This window comes from Dipodomys spectabilis, unplaced genomic scaffold (genome assembly GCF_019054845.1).
Source record: "Dipodomys spectabilis isolate Male_0828 unplaced genomic scaffold, ASM1905484v1 ptg000003l, whole genome shotgun sequence".
NCBI lineage: Eukaryota > Metazoa > Chordata > Mammalia > Rodentia > Heteromyidae > Dipodomys > Dipodomys spectabilis.
This window is the reverse complement of record NW_024870680.1, coordinates 4,038,048-4,049,728: the sequence shown is the minus strand read 5'-3', so window position 1 is coordinate 4,049,728 and position 11,681 is coordinate 4,038,048.

The following is an 11,681-nucleotide window of genomic DNA, read 5'->3' as shown; positions in this document are numbered from 1 at the left end:
TTTTCTTCATCCTTAAGCACTGAGATGGAGCTCTGCCTCTTAACCCTGACACTGCTGGCTGGGCTCTGGTCTGTGGGATGTCTGGGTACCCAATTACTTCTTTCTGGTTATTGCTACAACCAGTATAGAGAAAGGATTTCTTTTGTCAGTTGATTTGACCCTAGTCAAATAATAACTTTGACCCATATCCATAGGTTCCTTGTCATGAGTTTAACCAGCTGCAAGAAAAGATTTAGAGGGCTGAGAAGGTGCTCAGTGGTAGAGCGCTTGCCTTGCATGCCTGAGGCCCTGGGTTCGATTCCCCAGCACCACATAAGCAAAAAGAAAAAAGCCGGAAGTGGCGCTGTGGCTCAAGTGGTAGAGCGCTAGCATTGAGCTGAAGAGCTGAGGGACAGTGCCCAGGCCCAGAGTTCATGCCCCACGACCGGACCCAAAAAACAACCACAACAAAAAAAGATTTAGAAAAAAAAAATTGTACTGAATTATGTACTGACCTTCTCGTCATTTCTCTCCAGACAAAACTGTAAAGCAACTATTTACATAGTGCTTACATTATAGTAACTATTATAAATAATCAAGGCTAGAGCTCTACCACTTGAGCCACAGCTCCACTTCTGGCATTTTGGTGGTTAATGAAAGGTAAGAGTCTCATGCATGGACTTTACTGTCTAGGCTGGATTCAAATTACTATACTTATATACTGTACTTATAGCTCAGCCTCTTGAGTAGCTAGGATTACACACATGAGCCACTGGCTCCCGGAAAGTTAAATTGCTTTTACTTCTTTTTTTTTTTGGTAGGTCGTGGGGCCTGCGCACTGTCCCTGAGCTCTTCAGCTTAAGGCAATTGCTCTACCACTTGAGCCACAACGTCACTTCCAGTTTTCTGGTGGTGAATTGAAGATAAGAGCCTCACAGACTTTCCTGCCTGGGTTGGCTTTGAACCGTGATCCTCAGATCTCAGCCTCCTGAGTAGCTAGGATTATAGGTGTGAATGGCTTGCTCCTGGCTGCTTATACTTCTGACAGAATTATTTTTCTTGGGGTTGGAGGCCTGGCTCAGTTGGTAGAGCACCAGCCAATGGGCAAAAGCATCAGGTACTGAATTTGAGTCTTGGTCTTGTACCTAAAAGAAAAAAAAAAAAACAATTATTTTTCAGATGCCATTTGGCCCTAATAGACAAAATATTCCCACGACAAAACCTTTGTCAAGCTCCTTTATACCCAGGGCCTTTGTCTACCTGACATGGTCTCTCCAGATATCTCATAGTTGTCTCCTCATAATTCACACCTCAGCTCCCTTTTCAGAGACGCTTTCCTCTCCTCTCCCTAGTCACTAACTAAGCATTTTACATTTGCTTTGCCTCTTTAAAGGCATCCATTGCTTTGATTTTTAAATAAAAATAAGTAGGGAAACAAAAAATACCCTCTCTAGTCATTCTATTATCACTTTATTTTGTTCTCTTTGTTAAAGTCATCATCTTAAATTATTTTCTTTCTTTCTTTTTTTTGGTAGTACTAGGATTTGAACTCAGGGCCTTATACTTGCTAGGCAGGTACTCTACCACCTGAGACACACCTCTAGTTTCAAATTATGTTTTATATGCTTCCTTTATTGCAACTTACATGACAGAAGGATTCTTTCAATGACCCCACTTCTACCATGCTGGCTAGCGTATCCCAGCACCTACAAGGTCTTTTGTACATTGTTGACTCTCAATAAGTATTTGTTAAATGAGTAGAATTAAATCAAGAGACAATTGGTGTCCTTTTGGCTGAGAATAGTTGCATGCATTCACTTGAAATGAGGGATTTAATTAAATATTTTGCTCAATTTGAAGTTTGTTCATGTTTTAAGGCTACTATTGCCAGTACCCATGCATGTCATATAAATATGAAAAATTTCAACATTCATATGGAACTTATCAAAATGCCAAATAAATTCATATCTACCTTATACCAGCATGTCAGTGGTGAGGTTTCACAGCAAAGTGAATATAGAGAAGCAAGGTCGATGTTGATTCCAAACTGAAAGCTGATACCTTGCCTTTTGCTTTCTAGGCAGTGGGAAACTGGGTAGATTTGCTGATACTGCAGGTGCAACCAACCTATGAGAATACAATAGAATGCTCTACCGCAGAGTAACAATGGAGCACTGAGAGAAAAGGACAGTTGCCCAGAGACCCCCCAGTATGATACATTATACACACAGAGTCATGAGAAAGCTGTTAGGCCAAGTGGTTCTGAATTAGAACTTTGAAAAGTAATAATTCTCATGGAGTGCCTTGGATATGCCAGGCCATTGTCTAGAATCCTTACAGAAATTCCTAAGGGGGCTGGGAAGGTGGCTCAGTGGTAGAGCACTTGCCTTGCATGCACGAGGCCCTGGGTTTGATTCCTCAGCACCACATAAGCAGAAAAAGCTGGAAGTGGCGCTGTGGCTCAAGTGGTAGAGCGCTAGCCTTGAGCTGAAGAGCTGAGGGACAGTGCCCAGGCCCAGAGTTCAAGCCCCATGACTGGCAAAAAAAAAAAAGAAAGAAAGAAAGAAATTCCTAAGGTAGGTGAATTTTCTAATCTTCAAAATGAGTAAGATAAAGATCAGGAGATTAAGTAATCTGTCAAAACCATACAGTTATTAAGAAAAAAAAGCAGAGCAATGATTTAACCTAGATTTTTCAAACCTAAAAGCTAACATACTTTACCATCATACACTGTCAGCTTTTTTCGTGGAGTTTGTAACTTGGCCTCATGCTCTTGGCCTCATGCTCTTGGCCTCATGCTTGCTAGACTTTTGCTCTACCACTTGAGACACAATGCCAGCACCACTTTTCAGTGGCTATTTTTTGAGCTAGAATCTTGCTGCTGGGTGCATGTCTGAGCCATGACCCACCCATTCTGTGCCACTGCATCCAGCTTGCCCCTGTAGAAATGTTGCCTCTCAGGTTTTTTCTGCCCAATCTGGCCTCAAATCACAATCTTCCTATTTCAGCCTCCCAAGTAGCAAGGATTATAGCCACAGGCCACTGGTGCTGCCTCACACTGTTTTCTTTCGCACTGGTGTATTCCCTTTACTTCTGTGATGCCTGGCACCAATTTTAGAACTTGGCACAGCATTCTCATGGAATAATGCCTAGCTGGAAAGCAAATACCTCTGCTGTTAGTAGAAGGACAACCTAAGGGAAATGTCCAAGCCAAACTGGGTCCAGGGTTTGCTGACTGAGCAGGCTCAAGCCTCGTGTTCATGCCTTCTCCCCAACATTTTCTTTCTCAGCATCTATCTGCAGCCCACCTTTACTTCTGTTCTCTGTGGAAAGCATCTTCCAGATGCTGCTATGAAAGCTACTGTGGCTGTAGTGTGAGAAGAAGAGACAGCTCAGCAAAAGCATTGCTGAGAGCCTTGGCAGGCTTAGGTAATGTAATCTGAAGAAGTGGGGTGTGCAGCCCACAGAAGAGGGGTGAGGGGAGGAAGAGAGAGAAATAGAGAGAAAAAAACAGGAAAATGCAACATGAATAGGAGGATGCGCACAAGAGGAAAATGTTACTGATAGATGCATTAGTTATAGGACTCATCCTTCACAGGAAAAGGTGGTGTTTCATTACCTGAAACTCCTTGAGTAGGAACCATGCTATAGAGCACAACCGTGCACTGTGGTAGCATGGGTTGGAGGAGCATCAGTGACTAATCTGTGCTTTCCTCTTCTGAGTTTTATGATAGTTAATGAAGAATTCTTTTTTTTTTTTTTTTTTTTTTGGGTCCGGTCGTGGGGCCTGAACTCTGGGCCTGGGTGCTGTCCCTCAGCTCTTCAGCTCAAGGCTAGTGCTCTACCACTTGAGCCACAGCACCACTTCCAGCTTTCTTTTTTCTGCTTATGTGGTGCTGAGGAATCGAACCCAGGGCCTCATGCATGCAAGGCAAGTGCTCTACCACTGAACCACCTTCTCAGCCCCGAAGCATTCTTTTTTAAAAGAATTTGAACTTTAATTAGTTATTTTTTATTAACTAGTTGCACCAAAACGTTACAATTCCATGAGTGGGTTATGAATACAATGCTCATTGAAGCATTCTTGAACCGGAAGGACATAAAGTAATCAAAATGGAGAAATGAGGCTGACCAAAATGCTACAAAGATAAAGAGGTATGAAGTAACTGTCTGCTGCTGGCTCATACCTGTGATCCTAGCTACTCAAAAGGGATTGGGGTTCCAAGTCTGTGAGACTCTTAAGTGTTTAATAGTAAAACAATGGAAGTGGATGTGTGGCTCAAGTGATAGAGTGCCAGCCTTGAGGGGAAAGGGGAAGCTAAGGGAGAGCACAAGGCCCTCAGTTCAAGCCTCAGTACCAACATGAAAGGGGAGACAAATGGGGGGCAGGGGAAGAAATGAGGCCTTCATACTTAGTGAAAGTAACTTAGAGGAAAATAACTTCTTCCACCTGAGAGATGCAGACTAATGAGAACAGTTTTAAATTTTGGATCCAGGTTCTTTGATTTACCAATTGCATGTACCTTAGCAAACTGGCTATCCTCTCCAAGCTACAAAATAGGACTAATAACTGTATTTTTAGGTTATTTCTCACTCTAAAAGAGTTAACATCATTGAAGATGGTTCTTATGAGTTTAAATGAAAAAGTTCATGTAAAATGAATATCTAGCATTTAGAAAGCAATCAATAACAGTAATTATTATTGGGGCTTAACCCTGTGCAGGTGGGAACCATAGCTGTATATTTATTATTAAGGTCATGTTATAGGTATAATTCTCCCATTTATTTGCACAAATTATAGAAGAGGGGTTTTCTTTTTTCTTTTTTTTTGGGGGGGGGGGTGGGTCTGGTCATAGACTTTAACTCTGGGCCTGGGTGCTTTCCCTCAGCTCTTCAGCTCAAGGCTAACGCTCTACCACTTGAGCCACAGCGCCATTTCTGGCTTTTTTCTTTTTGCTTATGTGGTGCTGAGGAATTGAACCCAGAGCCTCAGGCATGCAAGGCAAGCGCTCTACCACTGAGCCACCTTCCCAGCCCCAAGAGGGGTTTTCTTATTCCACATATATTAATAGTTATATCCCAATCAACTTTAATTCTTCCATTTAAACTAAACCATGATGCTTCCTTGGTTTAATTTATGTGCTCAGTTAATAACCCACATCCTCTGTACAGACTTGGCTTTCAAGTCATAGAAAAGGTGAAGCCCAAATGTGATAGATTATACTTCTCCTCATAGGCAAGCTGCCAAGGAGTGGCCAACCCTTTATTATTACTCTGAGTCATTCTGACAATAAGGCTATGGAGAAGGGTGGAATGGAAGACACTGCTAATAACCAAATACATTGGTTTAGTCTTCTGCAGTTTAAAGAACACTCTTACTAGAGAAAGCTTATTAATTTTATTTTTCTCATCACTATATTAATGAGTTTTGGATCAAATTCAGGACGAGTTTTAAAATTATCTGTAAGTAATTGTGCAAAGACATTATTAAACAAATGAGTTTATGGATATCATGCATCTTGATCTACGTCACCCCTTTCATCATTCTCTTTTCCTTTTCTTTGTTTTCTTTGTGTGTGTGTGTTGGCAATGTGGCTTGAACTCAGGACCTAAGAGCTGTCCTTTAGCTTTTTTACTCAAAGCTAGGGCTCCACTTGGGGCTTTTTGGTGGTTAGAGTCTCATGGACTTTCCTGCCAACTCCATCCTCCGATCTTAGCCTCCTGAGCAGCTAGGATTACAGTAATTAGCAACTGGTGCCCAGACATTTTTTTTTTTTCTCCTGGTACTGGAGCTTGAACTCAGGGCCTAGCACTGTCACTTGATCTTTTCCAAGAACTCTTGCTTAACGTCTCCAATGATGAATGGCGTTTGCTCTACCACCTGAGCTTTGTCTGCAGATAACAGTCTCAAGGTTTTGTCTCTCTAGGCTGGCTCCAAACCTTGTTTTTCAGATCTCAGCCTCCTGAGCAGCTAGGATTATAGGCATGCGCTACCAGCACCCAGCGATATTTTTATTTTTTTATGGAAACAGAGAAGTGAAAGAGACTTTAGAGAGATGAAGTAACCCAATTAAAGAGATAGGTAATTGGTTGTCAGAGCAGTGTTCTACCACCAGTTCCTCTCACTCCAAGTAAAACCTCTTCCCCATGAATTTGGGAATCATATTCAGGGACTTGCTCATGCTAAGTACTCTTAACAACCAGTCAGTTCACTATAGGGCAATTCTATACACAGGATTCTACAGGGGACCTAAACTGGTGGGATACTAGTTGCAGCCACTCACAAAAACAGTGAATTTAAGACCAGGAAGAATCCTTTGGATTACCAGTATTTTGGGTTTTAGGATGTGACCCAGGATATCAGTAAAAGGAGGAGGGAGGCAAGCAAGATGGAGTATAGATAGCTCAGATTTCATCAGTTCAATTTATAATCTTAAGCTATTTGAACAAGTATTTATTTGTTTTGTTTTGTTTTGTTTTTTGGTCTGGTCGTGGGGCCTGAACTCTGGGCCTGGGCACTGTCCCTCAGCTCTTCAGCTCAAGGCGAGCACTCTACCACTCGAGCCACAGCACCACTTCCGGCTTTTTTTTTCTTTTTGCTTATGTGGTGCTGAGGAATCGAACCCAGGGCCTCAGGCATGCAAAGCAAGCGCTCTACCACTGAGCCACCTTCCCAGCCCCTTGAACAACTATTTAAAACATGAGTTCATTCAAAATGAAAAGGAAAGTTTGAAAGGCTTAATTTAGTTCAATTGTCTCATTTCTCAAGAAAAGGTACTGAGATCCAGGAAGGTTAGATAAACTTCTCCAAATCTCTGTACAAGCTATGAGCAAAGTCTTCAATGTTTGTATATTTGATAGGCATGTCATAAATGTCCTCATTCTCTAAATTTTTTTCCTTTCATTACTTCAAATAAGTCAGTTGTTTGTGACAGTCAAATCATAGGGGAGAAATGAACCTTTGCATTAGTTGCTTCTGATGACTCACAAAGTAGCCTTGAGTTGGCCAGTCTATCTCCGAATTCTCAGCTTGTCCACAGGTAAAATGGGGCTGGTGTGGGGTGTGTGTGTGTGTGTGTGTGTGTGTGTGTGTGTGTGTGTGTGTGTGTGTGTGTGTGTGTGTGTGTGTGTGTGAATTCATGCCTAGGCAGCTCTCAGTGGAGCTGTGGTCAAAAATGTAAAAGAAATTTATGAGTGTTATCTAACAATGTCATGTCTTTTTATTTACAATTTCATGTCTTTATTTACAAATGCCTTTATTTACAAATGTCAGAGTGTCATTGCTGGGGCTAGGTGCCAGTAGCTCACTCCTGTAATCCTTCCTACGCAGGAAGCTAAGATCTGAGGATCACAGTTTGAAGCCAGCCCGCACAGAAAATCCTGTGACACTTATCTCCAACTAACCAGCAAAAAGCTGAAAGTAGAGTTGTTGCTCAAGTGGTAGAGTACCAGTCTTGAAAGAAAAAGCTAAGGGATAGCACCCAGGCCCTGAGTTCAAGATCTAGTACCAGCAGAGAGAGAGAGAGAGAGAGAGAGAATCACTGTTTCCAAGCTGATTTCTGTATTTTACCCTCTCATTTATTTGTAATTCCTTATTAGGAGGGTAATGAGGTTTGTAATAAAGCTCCATGAAATCATGCCTTATGATGATTTGTAATAATGTTACATGACATCATGCTTTTTTTTTCTTTTTTGTCAGTTGTGAACTCTGCGCCTGAACGCTGTCCCTGAGCTCTTCAGCTCAAAGCTAGCACTCTACCACTTGAGCTACAGCGCCACTTCTGGTTTTCTGGAGGTTTATTGGAGATAGGAGTCTCACGGACTTTCCTGCCTGGGCTGGATTTGAACCACGATCGTCAGATCTCAGCCTCTTAAGTAGCTAGGATTACAAATGGGAGCCACATCATGCCTTTAAGGAAAAAAAATTTCAAAACTCTTAGCACACTGGCTAAGACTGAATTTCAAACTTTTATCTGGCAGTACTCAGGCTTGAACTCAGGCCTAGCATTTTCTAAGTAGATGCTCTAACACTTGAGCCACACCTCCCGACTTTTTTGATTTTTTGTTCAGATGGGGTCAGCTAATTTTTGCCTGGTGACCAGCCTTACTAGCACAGAAAGGCTTACAGGAATGAGCCACTATACCCAGCTGACTTTGTGATTTTTTTTGTGTGTGTGCCGGTCATGGGGCTTGAACTCTGGGCCTGAACGCTGGCCCTCAGCTCTTCAGGTCAAGGCTAGCATTTGAGCCACTGCACCACTTCCAGTTTTCTGAGTGGTTTATTGCAGATAAGAGTCTCACAGACTTTCCTGCCCAGGCTGGCTTTGAACCCCGATCCTCAGATCTCAGCCTCCTGAGTAGCTAGGATTACAGGCGTGAGCCACCAGCACCCAGCTTTGTGATCTTTTTTTTTTTTAAACCTCTTCATTAGGAAAATAATCTGTTTTTTTTTAGGTTAAATACCTTTTATTCTAGAAAAGTTATAGAGACAGCTATCACAAAGAGAGTTCTAGCCAACCTAGAGCCAAATGACATTTCAGGACTTTTGTACAGGTTAAAAGAGTCTGGAACTCCTCCACTGAACTGGCTATTTCTTTCCTCTTTCAAAAAGGAATGTAAGAAAATAATATCACAGCTCCACTTCTGGCTTTTTGGTTGATATTTGGAGATAAGTGTCTCACAGCTTTCCTGTCCAGGCTGGCTTTGAACTTTGATACTCAGATCTCAGCCTCCGGAGTGGCCAGGATTATAGGTATGAACCACTGGCACTCAGGTTTTAGGGATTGCCGTTTTAAATGTGTCAGGCACTACAATTATTCACAATGTGTGTTTCAACTGGAGCCTTTCCATGAATTACCAATATCACTTGGAAAGATAAAATATTCAGGTAAAAGAGAGATGCTATTTTAATGTATGCTGATCTCCATGAAGAAAATAAATTGTGATACTGAGCAAGGCAGAATTAGAACTAGTGAGTAAGGTATCAATACTTGGTATTGATACAGAACAAAGAAAGAAAACACTTTTTAAAATTTTTAATGAGGTATATTTTTAAATGCTTAAGTAAGAAATTAGAAAGGCCTTTACCAAACTCACACTCTGGGTTTCCCAAATCTTCAACTGTTTCCTTTGGAGACTAGCATTTCTAGGCTTACCCTTGATCTTATTTTTCAAAATGTAGGCCTAGCTTCCATTATGCAGACAACCCAGTCACAGAAGCCAACTAGTATTTTAAGATGTCCATGTTTACTAATGGATATCTGGCTAGAAACACTGTTGGCAGAATCCTGGCAGAGGGATTGACACCCAGTAATGATGTGCAACAGGGCTGCATAATTATGTCCACTTGTATTAAGTCTACCCAAGACTGTCATGTTTTGCAATGGAACCAGAAACAAGAAACTGTCCAAGGTTTACGATTTTCCTACAGGATGCATTACTCCATAACTGGTTCAGCCATCTTTCAAAGCTTTGCCTCAGCTATAGTTTTTTTCCTAAAAAAAAAAAAAATCACTTCTCAAAGTACAATGGACATCACTGTTTTGCAGAATATTTGGGGACATAAAAATAGTATATGCTACATGCGGACTATCTCAGGCCATGAGAGAAAAAAAAAACAACTATCAAACATTTCCTTGGAAACAACACCTACTTTCTTTGCACATATATTAACATATCCTTAAAGTACAAGGATATTCAAGGTAAGCTGCACCCTCTGCCCTAGAAAAGCAATTGGCAGTTATGCATTTTCGTTTTCTTTTCTACTTGTACCTGAGACTAAAAGCATTAGCAATGATCATCAATAAAGAAGGAAAACGACATTCATTTTTGGCTGCCTGGATGTTGTTACTGTATCACTCTTCTGGGACAGAGTATTTCTGTCTATTAAAAGATTCAGATTCCAAACTTAGATATGTGGAAAATCATTTGGTTTTTAATAGAATTCTAGTCAGGCACATAGCGTTAGAAAATGATAATTAATAAGGTGCTAGGCAAGGAAACTGAATAACAGCGAGCCTTTAAAATGGAAATCCTTAGAAGAAAGGAATAGCTATTATTATTATATTAGTATTACTCAGTATTAAAGACGTCAAGATAGTGTCATCAGATTTCTTTCCTTCTGCCTAGTTCTAGAAGTCTGAAGAGTCTTTATTCTATTTTCTGAACTGGGATGCTGTGTCAGAGTTTAGAAGTGAACCATGAAATGAGGACACTAAAGGAGAAGGAGTATTAATTTTTGGCAAATGCTATTAAATAACCTCTTTATTCCACATTAATCATTTAACCATAATGCTTGTCCAATTTTCTAAAGATTTGATTATCTTCACAATATTTAGCATTATCTGAAACCAAATATTATAGTTATTTCCAATGGATTTGAACTTGGATCTGAGGGCTATTTCTTTCAAGCAGGAATCTCTCTACCTACCTTCTGTATCCTTGTAATCCTTCCTTTTGCCACCCTCATGGCCTTTCTTTCTTTTTGGTCAGTCGTGGGGCTTGAACTCTGGGCCTGGGCTCTGTCCCTCAGCTCTTCAGCTCAAGGTGAGTGCTCTACCACTTGAGCCACAGTGCCACTTCCGGTTTTCTGGTGGTTTATTGGAGATAAGAGTCTCACGGACTTTCCTGCCTGGGCTGGCTTTGAACCATGATCCTCAGATCTCAGCCTCTTGAGTAGCTAAGATGACAGGTGTGAGCCACCGGCGCCTGGCTTCTCGTGGCCTTTTGATCCTCCAGATCTCTATGGTAACATCTCAGTGGAAAGGTTTCAGAAAGCAGCGTGCTACTATGCTTAGATAGTGGTGTTCAAAGAGATGTATTTATGAGGCAAGAGGCTATGCTCCTCTATTCTCCTCTGCTATTATATATGCTCTACCAAGATGGAGGTGCCTCAACTATTGATGCAGATATAGTCCAAGATTATCTCTCCTGGGACTGGTGACTCACATCTGCAATTCCAGTACTAAGAGGATCAAGAGTTTGAGGAAAAGCTGGGCGCCAGGGGCTCATGCCTGTAATCCTAGCTACTCAGAAGGCTGAGATCTGAGCATCATGGTTCCAAGCCATCCTGGGCAGGAAACTCCATGAAACTCTTATCTCCAATAAACCACTAGAAAACCAGAAGTGGTGCTGTGGCTCAAGCAGTAGAGCGCTCACCTTGAGCTGAAGAGCTGAGGGACAGCTCCCAGGCCCAGAGTTCAGGCCCCACGACCGACAGAAAAAAAAAAAAGGAGAGTTTGAGGACAGCCTAGCCTGGGTTTTGTAGTGAGACCATGCCAAAAGAAAAAAGACCATGCCTTTAATCTTTAACATTTTCAAAGTTAATATGCACCCTTTACTTTTTAACACTGTCAATGTTAATATAACCTTTTTAATATTTAACATTGTCAAAGTTAATATAAACCCCATTAATGCTTGTCAGCTGATCAAACACGGGAACGATCACTATGAACTATTTGAATCAGTAGTTTTTCCAGTCAGTAGCCAGTACATTTTATTTTGATATGATATAATGATAACTACACTTAGAGCATTTTGGGTATATGAAGTAATAGCACCTTTCATACTGCAATGGAGACTCTTTGGACCACATTACTCAGTAGCTGATACTTCTTCCCTAGCTGCCTCTGCCCACTCAGGCCTCTTCCTTGCTGCTACTGCTTGCTTCTTGCTTACTTGCCTCCTTCCTTCCTTCCTCCAGG